Source organism: Motacilla alba, chromosome 2 (assembly GCF_015832195.1).
Source record: "Motacilla alba alba isolate MOTALB_02 chromosome 2, Motacilla_alba_V1.0_pri, whole genome shotgun sequence".
In the NCBI taxonomy this organism is placed as follows: domain Eukaryota; kingdom Metazoa; phylum Chordata; class Aves; order Passeriformes; family Motacillidae; genus Motacilla; species Motacilla alba.
Genome location: NC_052017.1, coordinates 48,239,394 through 48,265,791, shown reverse-complemented (window position 1 = coordinate 48,265,791; position 26,398 = coordinate 48,239,394). Strand labels below are relative to the sequence as shown.

The window sequence follows — 26,398 nt, the reverse complement described above, 5'->3', positions numbered from 1 at the left end:
AATATTTTAAGTCATCTCCCATGCCTTAAAAAACAGACAACTAAGCTTCCTCTGGTCTATATGTCTGTTAGTGTCACATCTAGTGTCACCCAATGACATCTGCAAGGATGAAGGGAATTACTCAGCCATGTCCTCAAACAACACTTTGAACAACTTTCCTGTTCTGTCTTTAAATACCAGAGAGCATTGCAAGCTGTGATAAGCCATGTGGCTGGTCTGAGTTTTGGTTCCTCAGCAAGCTACAGCGATCAAACCACTGTCTTATGTACAGTTTGCTCCTCTAGACCACAGCTTTGAATTCACACCACATGTGGAAAGCTAAATCTCCAAAGCAGAAGAGGACCAAAGCACTGGTACTTAGAAGGAAAAATTACTGGCTCTTTCAGTGAGAAGAAAAAAAAATTACTTGAAAAATAATAGTAATCTCTGTTCATGAAATATAGGTTGGAGGAGCATGACACTGGTTACTGGAGCAGAGGGTGCATGAAACCTGAATGGGAGCTCACACTGCTCTTTCAGAGCCCAGTGCTGTACTCTTCCACATGCCAACACTTTGGAGAGCCAGAGTTATTTGGGTTTGGGAAGTACTGAGCTTAACACTGAAATACGCATTCATAAGCCTGGACCCTTTACAGAATAGGTCCATCCTTCCTACTGCACATCTGGGGAAACTGAGTCACAAAGAATAAGTCCTATTTGAGGACTGACTGTGATAGAATCAAGAGTAGCATTCAGTTCCTTCCTTATCATGATCTAGGGTCAATAGAACCCTACAGGTGATGAGGAGCAGCTGAGCGAGCCGGGGTTGTTTATCCTGGAGAAAAGCAAGTTGAAGTGGGACCTTATTGATCTCTACAGCTTCCTAGAAGGAGGCTGTAGTGAGGTGGGGGCTGATCTCCCAAGTAACAAGTGACAGGATGAGAGGAAATTGCCTCAAGTTGTTGCAGGGAAGGTTTAGATTAGATATTAGGAAAATTTTCCTCACTGAAAGAGTACTCAGGCATTGGAACAAGCCACTCAGGAAAGTAGTGGAATAGCAGTCCCTGGGAGTGTTCAAAAAGCATGTGAATGCAGCACCTGGGGATATAGTTTAGTGGTGAATACGATGCTGCTGCGCCAATGGTTGGACTCAATGATCTTGGAGGTCTTTTCCAACCTCCATGATTCCTTACACTGGATTATTGCTTCTTCCCAAAATGCATCTGGTTCAGACTCATGCTGACACATCAGCCCTTTTCTTTGTTGTTATTTGTTAAAATATTTTAACTAGGGGATACCTACATTTTAGTTTAGATTTTTTTTGTCACTGAGCTTGAAATATGTTTATTTAATTTAAGAAAACAAGCAAAACAGCCTTCTAACTATTGTTACCTTTTTAAATAGGCATTAAATCCAGGGATTTCTTTCCAGGTTTTATTTGTTTGTGTTTCCTTTAGTTTATCACTACTGAATGTTCTATTTACTTTCATCAAAGTTTAGGTTTTTGCTTCATAAAAGTATGAAGCTCAGCAACTTGCCTTTCAAGTTATTTAATTGTCCCAACTAATTGAACTCTTTTGCACACAGAAATACCATTTAATTGGGTAATTTCTGTGAAGATTTTGGGAAAGTTTCTATGATAACTAAGATGCAGATAAAACAGTGTTAGTTAGAGATGATAAAAGTGGAAGTCTGTCTCTTATTTCCAAGCCTAATGTGGTTGGAGCATTGCTCATTAATTTCAGATTTCTGATGAATTTAAATATTGAGTGTCATGATTTTATCTGTGTCTCCTGCTGCTCTCTGCTGTCTCACTTCTTAAGCAACAGGGATCAGATAGTGCCACTATTTTCAGGGACAAAATGTGTTTAACTCAGTGAGACACCTTAGCTGTTCTTGTGAACAAACAAGCAAACTAATGTAGCTGAAGTACTTGGGAATCACTTTACCTTTCAGGAGAACATTCTCTTACTGTATTTTTTTCAAGGCTGTAACTCTAAATGGTCCTTCAAGGCTCTTTAAGCACAGCTTTGTGATTATATAGATTGTACCTGTCATTCATAGAAAACTCAAAATTTGTTTAAGTCTCTTAGCATCTCCTGAGAGGCCAGGAAACCTTCTGGAGGCTTTCCTCCTCATGCAGAGTTGATGTTTAAATACAATGCATGGAAAAGAAAGCAAATTCCATTTTGTTGGAAGAGCTGCTGTCCACACATTTTTTGGTAAAACATGCCACTTGATGTGTTCAGGATTCCTGTCTGCTGTGCCAACGCTCTGACACAGGCACTGAGTCACATGACACTGTCCTCATCCTCATAAAACTATGCCTTCACCAAATGTCTGTGTATCTCCTGGTCTTTGGATGTGATTTCTCATCTTGGGTGTGCACAAGGGAAGGTTAATGATATATACAGGCATATTACATTAATACTAAAGGATGGATTTTTTTGAAGCCTCTGTGTGTGTGTGAGAATGTAAGACTTTGAGGATGGGGGTGACCCCTGTTGATGTCACTGAGTAGTTTTTGCCATTGGAGAAGGGCATGAGGAAAGGAGGTGATCAGCGGTGGGACCCATTGAGTCAACCACAAAAACTGATTCTTAAGCTCATATCCATGAGTTTTAGATGCTAAACAGATTTGATGCTGCATAGGGCTGATTCAAATGCAGAGTATGTCAAAACTTCAGAGGTATTCAGTTGAAGCTTGACACTGAGCATTGCTTCTTGGCTTTTTGGAAATGAGGGGCTCCAGACGTTACTAGTGATTTTGCACATCTAAGAATGAGAGTGCACCTTGAGTTGCACATCTGCCCTGTCAGCCCTGCAGCAGGATTCTGTCTTTGAGCAGAAACCCAGAAACTATGGAGGATCTTGGCCTACAGAAATGGGTACAAAAACCTGTTGAATAAGCGTTATATTTGATTGTGGTGCCATGTTCAGATCCCTAAACGTGAGTCCCTGCCTGCAGTTTCACAGCTCAGGAGCTCACTCTTGTGAAACAGTGTGCCCCTGGGCTCATTGAGTCACAGAAACTCCCCTCCAGCTCCTCCTGGCCCTGCCCACACTGGCCATCAAGAGAAGGCAGCCTGAGAGGAGACACCAAGCAGCATGAGCTCTGCTTTCACTTCCTCCTCACTCCCTCTCCCAGGCACAGCACTGCTGGTCAGGGTCCACCAGCTCCCTGAAGATAAGCATGGGACTTGCTTGCCAGGGTGCTCTCCCCAATGTCATCCAGATAGTTTTCAATGCTAGATTCTTTATCTTTCCTCATTAGTTCTTTAGTTGCTATTTTTGCAACTAAAGTGGTTTGGGTTTTTGTTTTTTTTTTGTCCCATGAGGGTTTAGGAGGGATTAAGACCCTTGAAGGGACATGGTAAAGGATCTCTGCAGTTTGCCAGCATAAAGGTTTTCATCTCATTAAAATCACAGGTGTGCTTTCTGTGAGAGAATGAATTTTCCTTCTTTTCTCCTTTCTCTACCTGTGACAAAGGAGGCACTACTCCTGCTTTTCAGTGCCACTGTAGGATTTTTTTTCCTTATTCATAACATTCCCCCTACCTCATTCCACACATCCCAGGGAGCGTCAGACCACCACTATAGCACTGCAGCTTCGAGTCATGCTGCTTCCTTCATCCTCCACTGCCTGCCTGGCTGTGAAGGCATCCTAACAACTCCCACAGCCTCTGAGTGCAGCAGGACAGGCAGAGCTACTGGCAGAGCTTGCTTTCAGCTCTCGGTGCTGAAGCGGTTGACAGATGTTCGGAGGATTTCTTGTCTCTGGACCAGCACTTCATCTGTTCCAAGTTATTCAAAACACAAACAGTGGGTTGGCAGGAATGAAATATGTTCAGAACCAGGATGTCAAAACAGAAATATATTTTTAAAAGACAAGTGTCAAAAAAAAAAAAAAAAGGGAAGGTGTTCATGCAGTTTATAGGAAGATGTACTGAAATAGTTGAGATTTTCTTCTTTTAACCCCTTGGGCTCCCATCTGACATGCTATTCCACTATGTCTGTAGTGATTTTCTTGTTAAATGTTAACAAGGGCATTTTGGGTCCTGGGTCCCTGGTTTGCTGATGGATGGATTTGCCACATTTACAAGGTGTTTGGACTACCAGCTAGCAACATAATTTGGGACTATCCTGTCAAGCATACTGTTGTAAAATTGAAGTGAGATCCTGCAAATGTGTTGAGTCGTACTGTTGAACAGAGTGGTGGAGGAGACATTTACTGAGAAAGAAAATTATTCTGAAAAAATAGAGAGGAACAGGGCTGAGATAGAAAGGAGAGCATGGCAGAAGTAAAAGATGGCTCAAATTTAGAGAAGAGAGGCATCTCTGCTTATTTCAATTCATAGTCAATATAGAAAGACGAGTTTCAGGGTCCTGTGGCAGATACAGCTTGCCTGCAGCCTCCTTTGGTTGCATGTGCATAGTAAGGCATGGGTGGTAGATGACAGCAAAATGAATCAGCACAAGAGCCCTCTGAAAAGGGCTGTGCTGCTTTGGGTGAGTTACTGTTAACAGGGTGTTAGTAACTCCAGTTGCATATAGAAAAAGATTCCTCTGCAAAACCAGTTCTAATAAAATTTGAGAGAAAGGATAGGAAGCATGTGTTTTAATAGGTAATGGAAATGAAGACAAAAGTAAAATTATTTCAATCATGTTTTTTTTAATTTAGTGGGGTGATTACCTCAGCAAAATAGAAGAACAAAAAAATATAAAAAACCAACAATTCAAGAATGTTGAAAGTTTTCATGTCCTATCAAAATGCTTTTTGGTCAGCAAAAGATCTGTCACTACTAGAATAAGGATGTCACAGGATAAGAGTATCATTCCATTATTGCTCTACACAAATAAGCAAAATTCTGCTTTGCTGGCTTTCCACAGTTGCAGAAATAATTCTTTCTTCAGCTGTTGATGCTGTTCACATGGGTATCATCCACACAATTTTCTGTTCTCGTTGTAATCCTTGTCATCAGGACAGAGTCACGCAGTAACATTACCCAATCTAATGATAATCTTTGACCTGCAAATTAATCTGTTGCTATGCTTTATTTTTGATGAGAACATTTTTGATGACAGCGGATGTTTGATGTCTTATTGCTACTCAGTGTCGTGACAATGTGTTTGGTAGGAACACTTTGGGATTTTTAGAAGCTATGTGTTCTCATGGCAAATTGTACTGATGCTCTGGCATTCTCCATTTTTGTTGAGATTTGATGTGAAACTGAAAGCTCCAAATGTACATGCATGGTGGATTTATGAATTCTAGTTTTGAGCTTGCAGAACTTTTATTACCTTTATAACAGTCTGGACTGTGAATTAGTACCCATTCCTTTTTCTTCCCAAAAGATAGATGTCTGTGTGACTAGTTAAAAGTGAGGAGACTGCTTTTCTTTTTATATTTGTGCAATTCTGCTTGCTTCAGCCCAGCTGAACCTGACTGATATTAATGCCAATGAAGAATTGAGCAAAATCTGTCTGCTTTCAGTAGATGTTTCACATATTTCTACTACATCCTCTTTTTTTTTTTTTAATGTTAATGTAAGCAGATTTTGTGAGTTCTTATTCGTGAAGACAGCACATAGCCATGGAAGGTACTGCATTTTTTGTCTGAAATGAAAATTATGATATTTACCCATGTTAGATTCGTAATAAATGTCAGTTTGGATCTGCTTCTGTGCATTTGTGGGTGGACAATACTTTAACATTCATACTTAGAGCATTAAAACACTTTGCAAACTATTATAGCCAAGGGCAATGTGAAACCTACCTACCTTGTGCAAGAATCATCGAGTGGGTGTGGAGAGGAAAGGACAGAAAAAGATAAAAAAGCTAGCCTGGGAGATCTGTATTTCACATAACTTAATCCAAACAATGATATGCCTTTATTCTCTCTAACCCCTGGGCTTAAGGTGTAATTGCTTTCTGTCATTGGAGGCATTTTGGCTTGGTGTGTTGTAAATCTGAGGGAGAGATGATCTGTGACTGGCTATGCTGCCTGTCTGCTGGGTGATGCTAGAAGCATCCTGCTGCCTGCAGCTGCTCTTGCTTGTGTTGGTGGGCAGGTTTTGAGGCAGACCCAGCAGGCTGACTCAGCCTAGATCTGAGTCCAAGTGTGGAATATGAACCCATAATGCTGGGCACAGACTTTTGACATGGGAAGTTACAAGACCTGTTTACTGCGCAAAGACACTTAAAAGAGCCCAGAGACAAAACCCCTGCTCTGCCACAGACTGGAAACTGGGGGTGTTTTTAATTTCTGTCTTGATGGCCAGTAGAAAACAGCTGAAATGTTACAGCCTACACTTAAAAAGCATTCTGATTTGGGGCTTTTTTGTTCCCTTTTCATTCATCTTTGTTTTAGGAAGACTTTATTTTAAATTGATTTTGTTATTAGTGGATCTGCTCGGCGGCAGTGCACCTGTTACATATATTGAGAACCTGACTCCTGACTTTAGCTGGTGCAAGTGACAGTGTTTTAAATTAAGCTGTCCTCCCTGCAACTATCTTTCTTTTCTTTATCTCCCCACCCAGACATAAATAATGGGGCAGCAGAAGGCAGGTAATGTTATAAATTGTCAGGCTACACAATTGCCTCATGTTTTGCATTCTGTTCTCTTCCCCCATTATCATCCATTTTGAACTAAAAGTTCATCCGTTTGTGGTGCTGCCATGAGAAGATGTCAAATATATTGATACTGTAGTATTTAAAAAGTATTAAAGAGTACAAATATATATCAATACATTGATAATGCTCAGCAACTACAACTGTAGCACTTTATTGCTGACATTTAAAGACCAAGGGAAGTGAAGTCTAATATAGGGAAGAGTGATTATCTCTCACAGTGTCTAATTTAAAAGTTGAGCTGGTTTTGCTCGCCAGTAGGCCCATGATCTATTAGTCTTCTGTTTCCCTTATACAGTAAGTGTTCCTCTAATAAAGAGTTTGCTATTTGCTTCTAAAACATCAGTTTGTTGTCCATCCCAGGTCTTCACGGTGGCTCTGCTAACAGTCACTGTCAGGAATCGTAATGAGATATGGCCGTCTTGCTTTCCTGAATGCTCAGCCAGAAACGCAAGGCACGGTGTCAGCCAGGCGGTCGAGGCAGCTGACAGGGGCAGCACTCTAGGAGAGCCTGGCTACCTCTCTGGGTGTTTTCATCATGGCATTTCAGGCTGCCACACTCTATTCCACTACCCTCTGGCTGGTGCTTTGCTGTATTTCTAGTGGCACCATAACAAGGGTAAGCTGGTTTGCATGCAGTTACTTTCTTAAACATGGCTCAACTGTTGTGCTGTGTAAAAGGATCATGTCTGAGTTGCAGAAACATGTTTACATAATACTTAGAGCTTGTTGCCTCCACTGGGGCTGTGAGGGGATTGTGACTTCTCAGGGGCACTACTCCCAGAGTGCTCCAGCCTGTCGCACGCATGCAAAAAAAGACTACTCCAGTTCTTCATGTCAGCCCAAAGTTTTTTTCTTTGTTTATTAAACATGCAAGGGTGAGCCTCAGTTCCCCTCAGAGAATTCTCAAAAGAAAGAAGCAGAGCAATATATACTCCTGTCCAGACTATGATGGGCATATCTCATTCATGGCTGACTAAGTGTAAGACAAAAAGTGGGTAGGACATGCTGTTGGCCTTAAAGGGTCCCTTTCCCTGACTCATCAACTATGCCAGCGCCTATGTTTGTAGGGGGAGGATGCGTTGGGGGAGAAAGTGGGTGGAGATTGCTTTTTGGTTTTTGTATTTAGTTTTCTTTTTTTTTTTTAACTTTTTTTAATCCCTAGCACTTTCTAAAATATCTAGTCATGCACTAGGAAATAAAACCTTATCTGTGTTGCCGGTTTCCCCATCAATTTGTCTGAATGCTTCCTATTCTGTATAATCTTCAGACATTATGGAGAACCCCACAGGCTGTAACCTGCTATCAGTTTTAGAGCTAAACTCCCCTCCCATTGCCACTGAAATTTAGATTGGGGGGGTGGGGGTTTGCATAAAAAGCAATGACACAATATGGTCCATGATTTTGTTTTAACAAATCAGGCTGACTTGCCAGATGGGTTTCTACTGTTGAGAGCAGACAATGCAACACTTGTGTCTGATTTTTGGAACTCTGGGCATAGAGACCAAAAGTGTTGTAATTGAAAGTACTCTGGCAGTGGTCAACCTCCCTTCCCTTTTCACTCTTCTAAAAATCTTTAGAACTGTGTTTTTGACAGTCAGTATTAAAAATATTAATTAAAAAAAGGCATTTTCATACTTGGACCTATATTTTGAGATATTATTTTGTGCAGTGCCAATCTCAAAATATTATGCTGTTGAGAAAGCTCAGAAAGTCTAGAAAGTCTAGAAACTAATAACATCTGAGAGAGAGCATGGTCAGTACACTACTCTTCATGTTCCTCCTTTTTGTTGTGATTTCAGTGGTTAAATCTTCAGGCAGGATTTTCATAGAAACAGTCACTAAGAAAACCAGCTTCAGCAGGAGGATGAAAATAAACTTTATTATATTTATGCTGTCAGCTTCCAGGAGAATATGGGACTATTTGAATAGATGGTCTGATTCCATGTAAGGAATCACTGGCCATGAGAAATTAATACCAGAGTGACAGCAGTGATGTATTCCAGGCTGGAGACTAATCAGGAGAATAATATATATTTGTCCAGTTAGGTGTTAGTCTTGCAAGTTAAGCTGATTAGCTGACAGATATAGATAGGGATAGGGCAATGATTTGTTATCCACTATAACAAATAAGTCTAAAAATAAACATATGACAGAATAAACACCAAGAATTGGGGAAACTGTTTTTTTTTTTTCAGAGAGATAAGAAAGTCTTATTTTATCCAAAACTGGAGGCAGTCACACTAATGAGTGGGAGATGATTGTGATATATCAGAAACAGGGACTGGAGTTAGTACTAATCTTTGCTCTGGTTTTTGCTTGCAAGTAGGAAGCTATCTAAGAGGTGAACTCGGTGGTAGGATGTGAGTTGGCCTCTGTAGATGATGCTAAGGAAGGAATTGGCAACAGAATGGGATGAGCCTCACATAATTTGGGGGTGGAAGGGGGAGCTTGAGTGAGTAAAATATAATTATGCTTTCCTAGCTGGTAATGCTGCCTTGAAGTTGCTCTCCTCCCTGTATTGTGAAGACATTTTCAGTGCAGCTGGAAAAGAGTTGCTAATCAACACACAAATGTGAACACTACAAATATAAAACCATTGGCATTTTTTAATAGAAAATATAAAGGCTTTTCATCTGGAGGATATTTGTACTTGCTAATAGCTTCTGACAGTGATAAACTTGTGGGCAGTGTCATTTCACAAATGAGAGGTTAAAATTCTGATGAAGTTCTCGAAACATGAACTCAGGGTCTTTTTAAGGTTCCTGTCAGCGAAAAAGCCTAGCCTCGTCTGACTTGCCATCCAAACATGGACTTGTTCATTTCATTGCAGATCTTCCTTCTCTTCTGCTTAGAATTGAGGATTTAAAAAGAAAAAAAAAATATATATATTATTTCAGGAAAATACATCTTTCTTACAAAGACAGGGATTGCTGTACTACCTATAATCATGCATCTAGTCAACCATCTTTAATAAGCTCCTGATGCCCTACTTCATTTGTGCCAGCCAGCAATTCAAGGTGGGTGTTGGAAATTAAAGCTGTCTTTCAGAGCTGCACCCCCAAGCCAGAGATGGATGCCATTTAACCTGCACGTTCTGCCAAATGATCCATGATGTGCAGGGCCCCCACCTCTGCAGTGGAACCTTGTTTTTTGGTATCTTGCTAGACTTCAGTGTCACCTTGCCCCTCATGATTTACAGAAACTCATTCTATGTTACCAAAACTGGAGGCTATTGCAGTATGTGACATCTGAAGAGCAATGGGAGATTGATGTATCCCCTTTTTTAGTGTTGTTTTCCAGACCACGTTGTTTTAGGGTGAGACAAAAAAGTCTCAATGTTCCCCCAAATCATCTTTGAAACCGCTCAAATGTGTTTTTCCAAGAGATGGAGAATTAACTAGGTTTGAACTAGGTTTGAAGTATTTTTTCTCTCAGCCAGAATAGCTTTTTTAGCATGTTCCCTTGTGTCAAGAATATGTGTAAGTAAAAGCAAAAAAAATAAGACAGATAAGTGTACTCAGACAATGATGACATACTCTTGTTTCCTACCAGGCATGTTTCAGATATATCTGTTCTAGTTAATCTCTAATCATTAGTGTCCCATCCTTTGACAATCTGTTTTTGCTAGCAGCTTGTATCGGCCAAGTGTTGAGGCCAGCATCTTGCACTGAGCTTGTTCTCCCTGCTCCCTCTGCTCGTCTCTGCTTTCTCTTCTCCTCAGCTGCTGCAGTTAACACACCTCTTCCTCCTTCTGGTAGGGCTGCAGCAGTCACTAAATCCAGGTCCAAATGGCAATCTGGGATGGCATCACAGCGCCTGTAGGGAGTTAAACCAAGTGGTCTTTCCTAAAACCTCTGCCACAGGAACCAGCCTGCCTGTTTGCTGGGTGAGCTGCTTTGTGAATGGGCTGGTGCAGAGCAGGCAGGTTGGATGTGGGCAGGATGTGTGTGTGTGTGTGTGTGCGCACAGGAACATCCATTTAGGCACCTGCAAGGGGACTTGTGTGTCCTGATCTCTGCTCATTAGGAATTTTTAATGCTGCTTCTTGCTTCAGCTAGGCTCTTGCATCATCCAGGGGCATTTTTGGGTACCTGCTTAATGCCAAGCTGCCATCTGATTTTTTTTTTTTTTAACTAATTTTTAATCTTTTCTGTCTGGGGGAAAAGCAAGCTGTGTTTGAGCACTACTTCACATCTCTAAAAATAAAAGTTGGCTTTCTAAGTGCACAGCATACTCCCTCTCTCTGCCTCTCCATCTCCCCCCACTTCCCTCTTCGGGCTTCTTTCTGCTGGAGAGACTGGGGGGGGTCATTCTTGGCAACCACTGAAGATGGATTCTAAGTGGTGCACAAGTGCACACATAGCAATTTGGCACACAGCAGGGACTGGGGGCGGGAGGCATTTTGGATTTGTCAGCTCATCGGCACAGCTAGGTTCTTGTCAAACAGCAGAAGTTGCACAAGTCCCTGGTGGCTGAGACGCAATTGGTGAAGCTGTGCTGGTCTGGAAAAGCAAAGATGTGAGGTCACAGGATCATTTTCTCCCTCATGCTGCAGCACAATTGACAAATTAGCTCATAATCCAGCATTACCTCCTCAACTCTCATTCCCTTTCCTGTCTTGTGTGCCCCAAATTTTATGTCAGTTCTGATATCTATTCTTTGCCTCTGTGTCTTCATTTCCCGGTCTTTATGTATCAGCAATTCTGTTAATTTGGATCCTATGAATGGCTAGGAAATTTTAGAGACTTTATTGTGGTCAGCACAAGCTTGTGCCCAGGAAAGATTTTGTCAAGCCTAGGGATTTCTAAAAGGTGATGCACATACCGAGGGAGTTACACAAGCTGCTGCAAAGCAGTACCCAGTACAGGGCTGAATCAGGGCTTGTTTTTGCCAATATTGCTGCTGCCACTGATGTGCTATTGATGGCCTGTCAAGAAGTGTATAAAAATTGAAAGTGTATTATGTTCCTGGTCTAGGAGCTGAATATAGTCTGCATAGCATGACACAGATTTCCTTTGATGAGACGCCTCACACTTTCCTAAACTCATTTTCTGAGTTAAATTTTTTTTTTCACTATATTTTTGCATGACTCAGAGATGGCTTTTCTATTTGTGCTTGCAAGCAAAAATCATTGGAGCTTTTTACATCTGTGCTGTTTGAGAGATGTGCTTTCACCTGCAGGTAAATACAGTGTAGTTTTGGGTATGATTGACTTCCTTCCATGACTCTGTCAGTTGCTTCAATTCATGGTATCAGAATTTCTTTAGGTATCTCATTGACAGGTCCATGTAACTGTGTGGATTCAGTTCCTGCCTTGACCTCTACTGCTGTAGATGTTGAGTCCTAATGAAGGGAGTAGGAAGATGCTGACAGATCCCTGCTTTTGTGTGTTCACAGTCCTAGCCCTGGTGCAGCACTGCACTCTGATATGGTGAGGGACTGCTTCTCTGTAGGTAGGTGCAGCAAAGTCTTCAAAAGTTATTTTGGAAAAAAAATTAAGTCAATCTGTCACATAAGGCTTGGCCTGGAATTAATCTTGGAGTAACCTGATGATCAATCCACACTTCCCCAGTGTGATAGAGACTGCATAATTAGACTTCTGTAGGAATGGAGCTAGGATGTTCTGGAAATCTCACTTCAGGAGCAATGCAGAGGAGCTGCTGCTCCTCCTTATCTCCCACAACACAGCCCTGCACATCACACAGCCTATTCTGCACACTGGATGTGTATTACTATTCTTCAGATGAACTGATATACTAAAAAAACTGAAACAGAATGAAACTTTAATAATTATTACTAACCAGAGATAAGAGTAGATGCAGATCCATGTGCATCAAAACATTCAAATTTTTGTTTGAGTAATGAAAGGGTAGTTGACAGAGTTCAAAAATAAGCCTCTAGCCTGGAGATCAAGGCATTCTGCCAAGTTAAAGTCCTGTGCAGAAATATGTGAATATTCCCTTGAATATACAGACTGGCTGGAAACTTGGATATTGCTTTTAACTTATAAGAATTTGTTCTACCTAATCAACTAAAATAGCAACAGTTTTAAATTGCAGACGTCTCCCTCAGAGTTTTGTAGCTTTAGCTGGGTGGGTAGTTTCTTGTAGATGGGGAAATGGACAATTTATTTCTTTCATATACTCTGTCACAGCTCTAACCACCAGGTATTTTGGAAAAAAAAAAAAGGTGCTACTTTGATTGGCCTAATCTTCAATACAACCTACAGATTGAGCTCTTCAATTTTGCTGTGACAAAGTACAAATGAGTTAATTTAGTAGCAGGTATTTGAAACAGTTGTATTGAAAACTAGAGGCATCTCCACAACAGGGCATAAGCTAAGTGTCTCTTTCGAGCATCCAACTCTTGTGGATATGATTGTATCTATTTTTGTCCTCTAATACCCTTGGGAGTACATTTAAAAATACAGAGGTTAGAGCAGTTGGACTAAAAAAATGCTTTTCTTTTCATTATTGTAATTTTGATTCTTCTGATAATGCATAGCAAACTAGGTCGACAACATTATGGGAGACCATACACTCTCTAGAAGTTCTACAGCACCATATAAAACAAAATCAACATATACATGAGAAAACTCAATAGTAGGCTAAAATCTCTTGTGGGAATTGTGTGCAGGCATATCCAACTCCAACAGTGGCCTCCTGCCAGCACCTGAGCAGTTTGTTTTGTGTTCTAAGGGCTTGCGCAATATTGAGTGATGACACCAGCTGTGCTCAGGTTCTTGAATTACAGCTCGAAGGATGGTGGCCATCAGGGGACACACTGGGCCTGCAGGAATGATTGGCATGCTGCTAGACTGAAAAGCAGAGGGTTGGGAGTTGAGGCTGAGAAAGAAATAAGTAGTTTTCTGAGTCTCACTGGTTTTTACTATAACTCTTGGAGAATATGGCTTTGCATGTCAAGATTTTGTTCTGATATGCTTACCTTCTAGTGGTATGTGCTGGCAGGTTGTCCCATATGCAATAGAGGCTTGAAAGAGGCAGTTACATTCCAGTGCTCTCAGAGGCGACATACCTGCACTCAAGCTTTGCAGCTAGATTTGGTTTTCATTTAGCTTGAATTATTTGTCATGAGAATTCTGGCTGAGGACACACATTTCCTGAAATGGATATACAACATGCCTCAGCCACAAAGATTCCTCACTAAACTGATGTCTGATGCCTTCCTCTTTTAAGGAAAGCTGTAATTTTCTTCCATAGTAAGCTTAATGCCTTTGACAGAAACTGAACAAAGCAAAGACCAATTTAAGTAATTTGTTTATATAGGTGGCTGCACATAGTCACTTAACAGCTTGTGTCAGATAAAGACAAAGCAGACTTCCCATGTTCCAGTTTGGCATGCATTATAAGGACTGGAAGACGTGGATCTGAATCCACATTCCTTAAGAGAAATGTTCGTTTCTCTAGCAGGCTGGATTATGTAGCTTTCATCACCTGACATCTTTTCTCTGAAAGGCTGTAAAATACCAAGAAAAATTTCTAAATCTAGTAATAATGCTACTTGAAAGATGTAAATGTAAATTTCATTTTAAATTTTTTTAAAGATTTAAAGATCGATTTTTTTCTTAAATTGAAATATGTTTAAACTCAACTACTTCAATGATTAGTCAGGGAATGAGTAGACATTATTTGGCTATTGCAGTCTGGTGAGCCCATCTTGATTTGGTCAGCTAGCAGGGAACAATACAGCTAGTAGGGAAGGAGGAACCTGCCCAGTTCTTGGCCAGGTTTATATATTACTATCACAAGAGAGAGTTGGCTGTGGAAATTAATCAACTTTCTTTTCTCCAGGGATCAAAGAGGTTACTCAGAGGATGCAGGAAAAATGTAGGGATTCAGCTGTGTCACATTTTCTCTCTAATTGAGCTGTCTAGGGAGCCTCCCACGTTTTGCAGAAGTGGAAACATCCAGTTTCATTTTATCTTTCTCAGACTGCAGCAGCTCTCTTCTTTGGAAGCCAAGGTCACGCTGCGTTTACTTTTGGTGTTTGTCCCTTTAATTCTCCTACAGTTCCGCAAATGCTTCTGGTGTATTTTTAAATTTTAGCTTATAATGACTTTTTTTTTTTTTTTTTTTTTTAAAGCACCATCTGGTCCCTGATATAGTTTAAAATAACAATCTAGCCAGGACACAACCAGCAGAAGGACTTTACACCTTTCACAACCCAGTATGAGAGCTTCCCCACCTATATTTCTCCACAGACACTGCTACCATCAGATGCTGTTCCCTCCAGACAGGTCTTGCAGAAAGCAAGGTCTTACAGCTCTTGCTTTCCATCCATTTCATCTTGAACATAATCATTTTATGGACACAAAATGGATGCACTAGAGAAGCTTACAGCTAGGAATGTGGGAGGTCTGCTGTAAACAGCTCAGTCAGAGAATTTGTAGTTGGAGCTCACGTCGGCATTTAAGCTGCCCTCTGGTGCTTACCACTTCTGCAGTGAATGCCTTCATCATGTTCGCTGGTGCCTGGAGACATCTGCAATATCCAGGGAGAAGAGGGAATCAAGCATTGCAAAAATCATCTCAAAAAAAAAAAAAAAATTGGCCCCATTCTGTTGGTGTTTTATTTTAAGCAGGACATTAACATGTTATGTTATCATTGCAGGATGTTATCATGGGCAGGAAGGTTTTTTTCATTTTGATTTTTATGAGTCACTTACAGCATAGTTTATTTTATCTTCGTGCTGTGTGCAACAGCGCTGTCTGTCATGGTGCTTTCCCAGTAGCCACAAATCAAAGCATGCCACTAAGCAGAGTGATCGTGTGACCGTCACCCTCAGCACAGCTGAGCCTCAGCCTGGTGTTTCTGCTCCGGCTGTTGGAAGACCTGAGGTTATCAGTGCCAAGGTAGCAGAGACAATAAATACAAATGTACCTTTTCCTACTGAAAGTACCTAAACCACTGCTGGAGACAAAAGCAGGCTAATGTAATGAACGGGAAAGGACTGTGAACAATTCTGGGACTTCCGCGTAGGTTATCCGTCTGGAGGGATATTCACTGCTCTTTTGGGTTTGTTTTCCTAGTAACTAAAGGCAAAGGTGGACAATAATTTCCCTGCAAGTTGCTCTGCGCTCGAATCATGCTCGCGTCCCCTCTGCAGTCCCTGGTGCTGGCAGCACGGGTGGTTAATATTAGCCGCACAGCTGATTGTCCCGCTTGGTGCCCTGCAACAGGTGCGGGCCGGCCGCCGTGCTGGAATCCCGCCCGGCCCGATGCCGGTGCTGGCACAAGCCTTCCCATTATATCAGGAAGGGCCATGTCCCGTCGCCACGATGCCCCGGCACCCCAGGCTGGCCCCAGCTGTCTGCGGGACGTGGAGCCGGGCGACAAGCACCCAGGGAGGCTGCTGCGGGGAGAAGCGCACCGTGATTCCTCTGGAGCGGGAGGACGGGAGGTTCCTGGATGGCACTTCCAGCTGCGGCTATGGGGTAAGGAGAAGGTTTCTGCAGAGCCCCGGGCCCGCGGTTTTGCGGCATTGCTCTTAGAGGAGGGAAACACAAACAAATAAGTACTAAACATCAAGTATCTGCACTCTGAAGTGAGCAAATACGGGTTGTGTTTGCTCATCATGTTGGCCCTAGTTCCTTTACAGCACAGTACTTTGACTTTGCATTAATTTTAATTGGCACTCTCTAATTTTAGAATGCTCCTGTGAAAAGTTACTTTCAATTCCAGTGGTGATTAGATGGTGATGACGTGTTTTAATAATAAACATGGGACAGATACTGAAAAAGAAATCAAATGTGCTGGCTGCACTTCTGGGGAGGGGAAGAAGTGCTATTGCTGTCCTCTAAAATTATCTGATCTGTCTGCTCTGGTGTGATATCTTAAGGTCTCCCATCTCTTTTTTTATAATTTTTCTTTTTTTTTTTTCTTACCACCCTTTTTTTTTTTCTTTTGTTTTCTTAAACCATAATAGCATCTTTTGGTAGGAACAACAAAATATCTAGGTGGTGTTTACATAGCCTAAATGTTAGCGAGAGAAAGGGGGAGCCGAAAGACTTGTAAGGTTTTACAGGGTCACTTCTAGTGTCTTGTTCCCTTAATGTGACCCCATTCTGTTGACTGTGTGAAGAAAGGCAGGGCTGTGAGGCAGGTCAGAAGGGATCTGTGTGCCACTTGTGTGTGCTGGTGCTCTGCCTACATGCACACTCAGGGATGGAGCCATGCAGGCTTGCTTAGGGACTTGAGCAGGCTCTGGCTGCAGTGTGGCAGTCTGCTGTGTGCTGGAAAACAGATACTGTTGCTGCTGCTGCTTCTAATTTAAGGGAAAAAAGCAAAAATAAAAGAGGGGCTCATCTCTACATTCAGCAATTTCTGCTCTGAATTGGTCACAACCCAGGGCAGTAGGTCAGCCTGAAGTAATGCTCCTGGAGAGTTAGACTGATGCAAGAGACTGAAATCAGTGGGAATCTCTCCCTTAACTATGGTGGGTTTTGGGTCAGCACAGTCCTCACTATTTCTATCTATGTGTAGCTGTGAAACAATTTTTTTGGGAGTTGTGGAATAAATAAGTGCTATCTGGGCCAAATAAGTACAATAGGGAACTCATGAGAAAGGACCAACTTCATAAGTGTCTGGTGTCTCTATGCATAGTCCAGGTTTAAGTTCATTCCAGGAGAGGTTTTTGATTGAAGCCATTAAAATTTAAGCATTGTTTTGACATGAAAGAGAGAAAATACCTTTTCTCAGTGCTGCATGTGGGGTTGTGCCTCAAAGAGGAGGCTCTTTGCTGTGGGACCATAATGTCTTAGGGGATTATAAGATCCTTCCTGGGCCAGTGCCTCTGGCTGGGGACACTGCTACTGTAACACTACTACTGTCCCGCAGCTCCTGGCCTCTGCACAGGCAGCACTGCGCTGGGGTTTGACGTGGTTGTTTGGCAATGAGGACACTATGTAAACTATGACAATCCTGCACATCTCGCAGTGCCTTGACTCATGCCTCCAGTGAAACCTTTCTCCAGCTCCCTCTCTATTTCCCACCGCCCACCCACACTGGTTTCTATTCCTCTTATTTTGATATGTGAAGCAAAATTTGCTGTACCTCAAACTGGTGCTTCAGCCATGCCTGAGCAGGAGCTCCCACAGGGATGGGCCAGTGCCGAGGGTCGGTGTTGTGCTGAAGGGACATGTGCCAAGGCACAGGGAAGATACATGACTATGTCCCTTTGAAAGGCATTGATTTGTGACTTTGGAAGGGCCTCTATAAGCAGCTCACAGAGAAGCCATTTACAAATTTGATGCCAGTTTTTAAGTGCAAGATGAAAGTGGATTTTGATGCCACTAAAATCGGCAGCTCCAAGTCCCTCAGGAGAGGTGCAGCAGTCTGTGTCACTGGAGAGCCAGATCTGTCGCCTCGCTAAAGATCTTGTATCCAGGTAAGAAAGCATAAATGGACGTGTGGATCTCCAGCAGTGCTGGGTTCAGAACAACACATTACTAAAAGTGTTATTTGTTTTTTAACCATTATGATAAAACACTCAGATATACAGAAGTTGGAGAAGAATAAAATGTTTATCCCACTTCGTACACAAATTGGTGATCTTGGAATGAAGTTAGAGGGCATATGCAAGTAAATTTTACAATTAATCTTTTATAACCAAGGAGGTCATTCAGTCCTCACTGTATCTAGAAATTGTTTATATATTTTTTATTAAAATTATGCATCATTTTCAAAGGAAACTGACATTATGGGTTTTTGGGCTCCTGTATTACATTATGTAGTACATCATTATCATAACTTACCTTCCCATCATTCTACTACTTTCTTGGAAATTTAGCTTGTAATTTCACTACAACATATTATAAGAAAACTCAGTTACATTTACAAGCATTATGGGAATCCTCTCTTGTACTGTAGACACATTACCTGGTCAGATTTATTTTAATTTTCTGTTAAGGAAATATAAGAATATACTCTAATGACATACAAGTCTAGGTAGCGAGAAAAACAATCCCTTTTACTTTTTCAACTACCACAAACTTCTGCTTTTTCCTACGCCCTAGGAGTGTACACACATATATGCATTTGAGAATATAATTTCTATAGTATAAAGAACCTGTGCTAAATACTCCAAAAATTGACCTTTTTAGGGTCCTTACAGCACTGTTGGTGAAGCTGATGGTAGCCAAGCATGCAAGCAAGGTATCCTTTGGTAATAGACTGACAATGTTTCTCTTCTGTGAATTTATTAAGGAACTCTCTCTTCTTCTAGCACAGAAAATGTGATGATGGCCTCTTCCTTCCCTCCTCACTGAGGTCTAGAGATAAAGAGCAAGAGAGAAAGGATGTTTGGCAGAGTGATTGGGAAGAGAAAAATGGGACAGTTTCTACTAGATGATGCTCTCCAGAGCAAAGGCAATATGCAGACACGTTCGCCTACAGCTAGAATTGTGTATTATTGAGAAAATCTCACCTCCTAAAAATCAAAAGAGAGAAGGGAAATTACTGGAAACACAGAAAAAGGATGCATGAACAATCTCACTGGAGGCTGCAGGAGAACATCAGTGGAACTACATGACCCATCTCTTGGGAAGGTCAGAGGAGGACATACTCTCTTGGAGCTGAGTCTGTTGCTGTCCTGTTCTTTCCTGACTTGTTATTGACAAACTTCACTAGAAAACTTGGGTAATGTTAACATGTTCTCACTAATCATGATTACACTTAGATGTCTTTGTCTTGAATCTAGAACTGTCTCAGATCTATCTAATTATGGTTTTCCCCTGTTGCTTTCCTGGCAAGTTCAGCCACTTCTCCCTTGTTGCTATGATGGGATCTGCATCCTTATTTACTCCCTCATCTCTTCTCTGCAGCAATTAAGAAAGGTTAGGTGAAAATCTGTGTATCTCTAGGCTAAAGACATCCATATGTGAGCATGCAGGAGAGAGCAGGCAGGCACCACAATTATTCACAGGGAAGGAAACCTCCATCCATATCTCCTTCAAAGAAGAAGGAGGTGAGTTGTTCATGAAGCATGCAGGCAGGTTGGCTTCTCCTATATTAGGAGGAGGTTACAGGAAAGGCTCATAAAGGAGATGCCCGCTCAATCCTTATCAACATGCTGGCTGCTCCAGGCAGGTCAAGTGTTAATGGAAGAATGACGAAATGGAAAACAGCAGCAGCCCAGGCCCCTGGCCCCTGAAATGGTGGATCCCTGTGCAGTGCAAAGGCCCAGAGCAGGAGCAGGGCAGGTGACTACCAGTGATGGATGGTGTTGAGACCTCAGAGGGAAACGATATAATAAATGGTTGGTCTGACACGGTAGGAAATGTTTGCATAGTGAAGTGACGGGTAATAAATAAGATTATGTTGCTATAGGTCCTACAGGCAATGCTGGAGCAAAAATAGTTTCTGATTTTCTTTCTCCAAGGGAAAAAAGGTACAGAGGCAAGGACTCTTATTTGTAATAGCCAGGCATGAATAAAACCATGTTTGCTGCTTACAGTCAGTGTTATCTAAGGCTGATGCAGATCCAAGCCAAGTATTGCTGTCGGTTCTCAGTTGTCATAGTTAAGGTTACAAAACAACTTCCCTCACAGCTTGTCTAAAGTCACTGTCTGGAGCTGAGGCCCCACTACTGTACCCACGGTTAAAACATCGTCTTTTCTTGCACTTGTTATCAGGGCTGCCACTAAGACTTGAATAATCAGACAGTTTGCCCTAGGCATTGACTCATTATATGTGATACATGATAATACATAGAGGGATACAGATTCAACTTCTCCCCTGAAATTTCCAGGTGTTATGGTTTATTATTTACAATAGCTTTTTCTTTGGGGAGGTTGGGTTTTGTTTGTTTGGTATGAATTTTCCTCTCTTGTTCATTTTTATTTGAATAGCAAAAATAAACCTCTATTACTGCTGCTGCAGTGGTCCATTAAGTTAAGTTCTCCATTCTAGTTTTTTTCTAGGAAGATAAATCCTGGATGCAGCATTGCCAATTAATAAATACTTTGATTATGAAATATGTTCATTCCTTAACTGTATGAAAGGGATTATTCAAGAAACATCTCTTGGGGTTTTTTTAAACAAAACAGGAATGGAGGGACTACACTGGGTGTATTTTTAACATTTTGAGTTAGCTTCAACAGTCTAGCCCTCAACTCCCTGAAACCAGTGAAACAAAGTTCCCTCTCTTTTATTTTCCCTTATAAACACCTAAGGAATGGATAAGAAATTTTATGTTGAACTTTTGTTTTAGTATGTTAGGGGGGTTAGTGAGGAGCAAGGGAATGAGAGTACTGAAATTACCTGCCTAGCTGCAATGTTTAAGGTCTTGTGTGATGCATTTCAGAATAAATTCTGTGGGGAATTTTTGGTGGCTTTCTCCCCCTTGAGAATCTTACTTCATGCAGTGTCAGGTATCCTGCTATCCCTGTGTAAAAGGACAACCATGCTGCAAAAAAAAAAATAAACTCACTAAAAATTCCAGTTTATGCCATTGAATTCTAGTTTCCAGAGATTACCCTGCTGAAAATATGAGTTTTTGTGGGCCACTGGTAATTAGTGAATAAGGACCAGAAGACCATTTGAGGTCCCCTCCCAGATATGGTGCTGGTGTCTCCAGTGTGTCTTCTAGGACTGTTCAAGAGAGTGAGAGTTTAGAAAACCAGCAGTGGAGTTAAATGACATAGTATGTCATTTTTTTTTTTTTCATACATTTATAATTTTAGAAGCTTTGTCATTTCAATGCCTTCCTGTGCACCTGATTGCATATCTCCTGTTTTTCTCATCTGTGATAAGGGTTTCTGGGACTTAGGACTTGGCAGGGAGGGAGAACTATTTTGGAATAGGCATGTGACCTATGATCTGACTTAGAATATTAGGCAAAGACCCAACAGTTGCTGTATAGACCTAGTGAGTACCAGCATTTGGAAAGTGAGACCTGCGAAACAAAATGAAGCATTTTTTTCCCAAACCTATCCCTTAACTATGGTAACTCAAAGTGACTGGATAGATTCTTGCTCTTTCCTCTGCTTCTACAGTACACTAAGCCCACATTAACTAGATTTTAGGATTACTTGCCGTTCAGTACAGAACTTTCTAGCCACTGGAGTATACAATATTAAATCCTGCGATATAGTTTCCATAGTATTGTTTTACATTCTCTCCTCATTAATCCAATGTTCCCTAAACCCTGCATTTTTAATGAACAAATAATTGTTCTATTACAGATAACTCTAATAGGGTCAAACCTATTTGGTAAAAAAGACTACATGGTTTTACACAGGTGAAAAATAGGGGTGGAGGAAATATGCATGTGGGGAGTTGATAATTATGTACAACACAGATTGGTTCCATCATCATACTTATCTTAATTATAAGAATATGTTTGAGAGATAAAGTTTCCCTAGAAGACAGCTAACTAACAACAGTGGTTTTATCTGGCTGCTCTTTTTATTTGTAGGTTTCATATGCTTTACAGAATAGTTGTCTCTATGGTTATCCCCATTTTACAGATGAGGCATCCAATTTCTTGAAAATGAGAAAGAGTTAGAGGGCAGCACCAGTTGCCAGCCATGCTGTGTCCTCTTTGACTTTCCGAAGAACATTTTTACAGCCACCCATTGCAGGCTCCAAGTAGCACACACATGTCTGGGGGTTGGATTTCAGCCCCACTGCTCTCTTTTTGCTGGCACTGCAGTAATGAGCTGAAACAAGACATTATTCCCAGGGCTCTGTGGACATTGCTAATGCCAATGACTGAGTAAAAGTTATTTGTTGTGACAAGGTGATACTTGTGTATTACACTAGATCTTAGGCTGTTAAACAAGAAAATCTCTACTGATTCTCATTTCATGTAGGAAACAAATACTGAAGAGGAAAAAAAGAATATTTTCAAGCTGGGAATGTATGTTTATCAGGTTTCTGAAAGAAACTCGGGAAAAAATATTAAGTCTCACATAATAACTAAGGTTGAGGAATTTTGCCTTGAAATTAGAATCTGTTTCCCTTTTCACACTTCCAGATATCGGGACTATAAAAGCAATGTCAAGTCAGTAAGTTTCTGAAGGGCAGGGAGCTGAGCTGCTCATTACCTTCCCAAATGCTTGTCAAGGCCTCAACAACACCCTGAATTTAAAGCCCCAGTGGTTGTGTGAGAAGACAACATGTGGAGGGGCAAGAGGTGTTGCTTTGGTTGGCATTGGTTGGTTGTGATGCTGGTGTTGGCAGGAGACAATGCCAAGAGTTTCAGGCCCCATTTTACTGAGATGAGCAAACAGGTATGAACACCATCACTGGCTTCATTGTGACCCAGGCAAATACAACCATAGTCCTTTGGTAAGCCAGGCTGCCAAAAGGTGAGAAGCATAGCTGAAATGATTTTTCAGAGAAGGATATGTCTGAGTGAGCTTATACTAGAAGTCTGTCAGGAAAGCTCAGGAGTCCTCTGTGGATGTTTGAGCTGTGTTTGATTACAGGAGAGAGAGGAGATCTTGGTGTGGACCCTTCTTTTCCTTTGCTAGCCCAGGAGATGAGTAAGGGCCCTGAGAAATTTGGATTAATAATGCTTCTATTACTACTTTTAATTTTGTAGCATTATTTGCACCATATTCTTGACAAATTGCAGAAGAGATTGGTTTGCCTGTTTTACAGCATGGATAAACAACTTTGCAGGCAGGCTGATCACCAAAGTAGTCTTAATCTGACTCCTCCTCATAAAGCCTTCTTCTGCATTGCAAGGAGGCTTCAGTGAACATCACAGCTGAGACAAGGATGGTTTTGAATGGCAGATTATGGGACAAAATCTTCCAGGCAGAGAAGGCTTTCATGGAGACGTTCATGAAATCTGGAGATGTCTACTTTCACTTTCATGAACAGCATGAGCCAAAAGTAGACATCTCCAGATCTGGCTCCCAGAAAGGGTGATAAATAAGTCTTAAATGAGCATTTTTATTGACAAATACCTCAGTGTGTGATGTGTGAAAGGATGTGGTGCTTTTCACTGAGTGAAAACTGATCTGTGCCATAGCAGGTAGATTACTCACCACACAGGGATCAGAAAATGCCTTGTGACAAATGATCAAATGCATCACAGGGCTGATCCCATTGGTGTCCTGGGTATTCTTCTCAAGATGGTTAACTGTGGTCAGAGGCATCTCTGCACTGCTCAGACTCAGAACCACCAGTTCTGCAGCTCATATCAATTTTTCTGTTTTTAATGGAGAGGAGGTGGGAGACTACATATTCATCCAGTTTGGGATCCTGCAGAACAGCAAGGAACAAACCCTCCTTTCCCTTCTACAGCTCTTTGCCTTCAGGCATTAGGAAGTTTGGGAGGGACTTCCTGAATGGTGTGGCATCCCAACCATTCTGTTTGTTAGACACATCCCTCATAAATTTGTCTAATCCTGGCACAGGCTTATTTTATTCTTTATGGCCTCTGCAGCATCCTGTGGCAGTGAGTCACAGCTTAATTACACCTTGTGTGAATAGGTTCAGTGCCTCAGTGGAACCAGCAATTAGTACTCGCAAAGAGACATTTTCTGTGTGAAATGTACTTTTCATCAGTGCTACCCCATGAGAGGAGCTGCCTGTTGAAGCTCGCAGGAGATAACAGTTTCAGGGGGAGAAGGGGCCAGTGCCAGCAGTTGTGTCACCGATGAGCCAGAGGAGAAAGTCAGGTACTGCCAGCGTGGTGTCACACACCTTAGGCTACCCAGCACTGGAACAATTAAAAAACCCACGTTACACACTGAACCCCATCTGCTTATTTGGTTCACTGTGGCCATGGAAACATCTGACCTATTTACACCTTCGTCAGAGTGAATGGTGCCTGGTGGAAGAGAGGTGGGGAAAGGGGAATGCTTTGAATTTGGATTTTGGAGACTTTTAATTAAGATGGATGCATGTGCATGTGTGCTCAAAAGGGAAAGCCAGAGGAACATGGCCCGAGCAGACCAGAGGTTCCTGCTCCACTGCAGCTGTGGCATCAAATCCTCCTTGAGGAAACATGATTTAACCAGAGCCTCTGCTCTGCATACATAAAATGACGCTCACTATTTCCAAAGGTCTTATGGAAATTCCTTCTTCTGTCACTTTGTCAGCAAAGTACTTCATGCTGTCGCTGCAGCATTCTTTCCTGAAAAGGCCCAAGTGGATGGGAATCAGCTTGTTCTACCAAGGAAGGAAGGGAGATGAGTCTCATTCTGCACAAGGCTTGCCCATGCACCTTAAAACACTCATCTGCTCGTTGCCTATTTCTCAGTACAGATGGGAAGATGGGAAAGAGCAACGTGAAGTCATTCCAGCACGTCAGATGGAGCAGGAGATTTCACTTAATTGCAGCTGGGGCATTTACCTAGGCTGCAGATTCCCATGACAAGATAATGCCATATAAGTTACCAGGCCAGGGGCACATATCAGCACATGTCAGATTGAGCCTCCAAATCCTATTCTTCTGAGGACATGTATTAGTATAAATGGGCATATTAGCTTTTAGATAGCTGTTACCTGAAATGGACCCTAGCTAAAAGGAGATCTGCTGGAGAGAGGAAAATATTAAACTCTAGGTATAAAGAAGATTTCTGCAGATACAACATCATCACAGTGAGTATTAAGAACAAAAGGAACTTCAAGACTTTAAAGATCTGTTGGGAAATCTTGAGGAAGAAATGGTGTTCACTTTTGATACTAAAGAGAGAGTGTCTTTACTATCCCCAAAGCATTTGATTGAAAACCACAGCATCAGACCTCAGGAATGCAAATTTGGTAGCTCTTTAAGATGAAAGCTCCCCCTCCGCATGCTTTTTTTTTTTTTTTTTTTTTTTTATTGCACATTTCAAAACCATTCATATTCTGGCAGGTAACAGTTTTTTTATCCTGAAAGTAAGGGTTGACCGAGGAACAAACTGTGCAAATTCTGTTCTCAAACACCAAAATTAGAGAGAAAATACCATCTGTTTCCTCTACAGCCTACTTCCCCCAGTTCCAGCGATATCTTCTCCTGGAAAAACACTCATGAAGCTAACAACAGGACACACAGCAATGCACCATAATGCAATGGTTTCTTTGTGTGTAGGGTTCCTCGCTAGAGGAGGCAGCTGGAAGCCCTGTTCCCAGCTGGATGGGGAAGATGGTCACAGGGCTCTGTGCTGCTGGGCTCCTGCCTGGGCTGGGTGGGATTCCTCTACCACGGCTAAGGTTTTCAGGGGGCATTCCTAAGAGTTTTCTCCTCAACCTGCTACAGCAAACTGATGGAGCTTTGACAGCAGCTGTGACTCATTTCAGGAAGAAATCCACTTGAGTGCTCATTATCACTTCAGCATCATTTACATTTTTCCCAGTCGGGGTGAATATTTTGTAGTCACAGGGCACAGCCTGTTTCCTTTGTCCTGGGAAGCCCACACAAACAGACTTTCTACCTGTAAGCTCCTGCCAGAAGCTTTACAGCTGGATGTCTTTTTTTTCTGACTTCTTTTTTTTTCCCCCTCCTCCTTGTCCTTTGTAGATGAGTTACACAACACTGTTTTTTCCTCCTCCAGAATCGCTGAGCAAATTTCAAGGCTGCGGAGGAGGGGGAGGAGAGACTGATGCACTGAGCCACCTTTGCCCATCCACTTGTGACTGGGGTATAATAGGTGCAGTTGATTTGAGACTGCCAAGAGTTTGCTGCCAAATTGAATTTTTCATAAACTGATTACTGCAAAGTGCTCTTGGCAGAGGAAAGTTAACACCTTTCTAACAAGCTCAGCTCAGCACAGCTCACAAAGAGGGATACTGTAATAATAATCCTCTTCTGGATCCTTGGCCAGGA

The 26,398-nt window shown here is 41.7% G+C and overlaps 1 protein-coding gene across 3 annotated transcripts in view; it reads left to right on the top strand.

Annotated features, from left to right (window-relative positions):
• ARPP21 (cAMP regulated phosphoprotein 21) overlaps positions 1–26,398 on the top strand; it is a 288,923-nt gene that overhangs the window by 77,592 nt on the left and 184,933 nt on the right. The window contains exon 1 of one of the 3 annotated variants that reach the window (XM_038127608.1): positions 15,936–16,067. The exons of 1 other annotated variant lie outside the window; for it this stretch is intronic. The gene's annotated coding sequence lies outside the window, so the exon portion shown is untranslated. Of the gene's footprint in view, positions 1–15,935; positions 16,068–16,100; positions 18,020–26,398 lie in introns of those variants that run through there. One more of the 3 variants, XM_038127610.1, reaches the window with a different exon arrangement.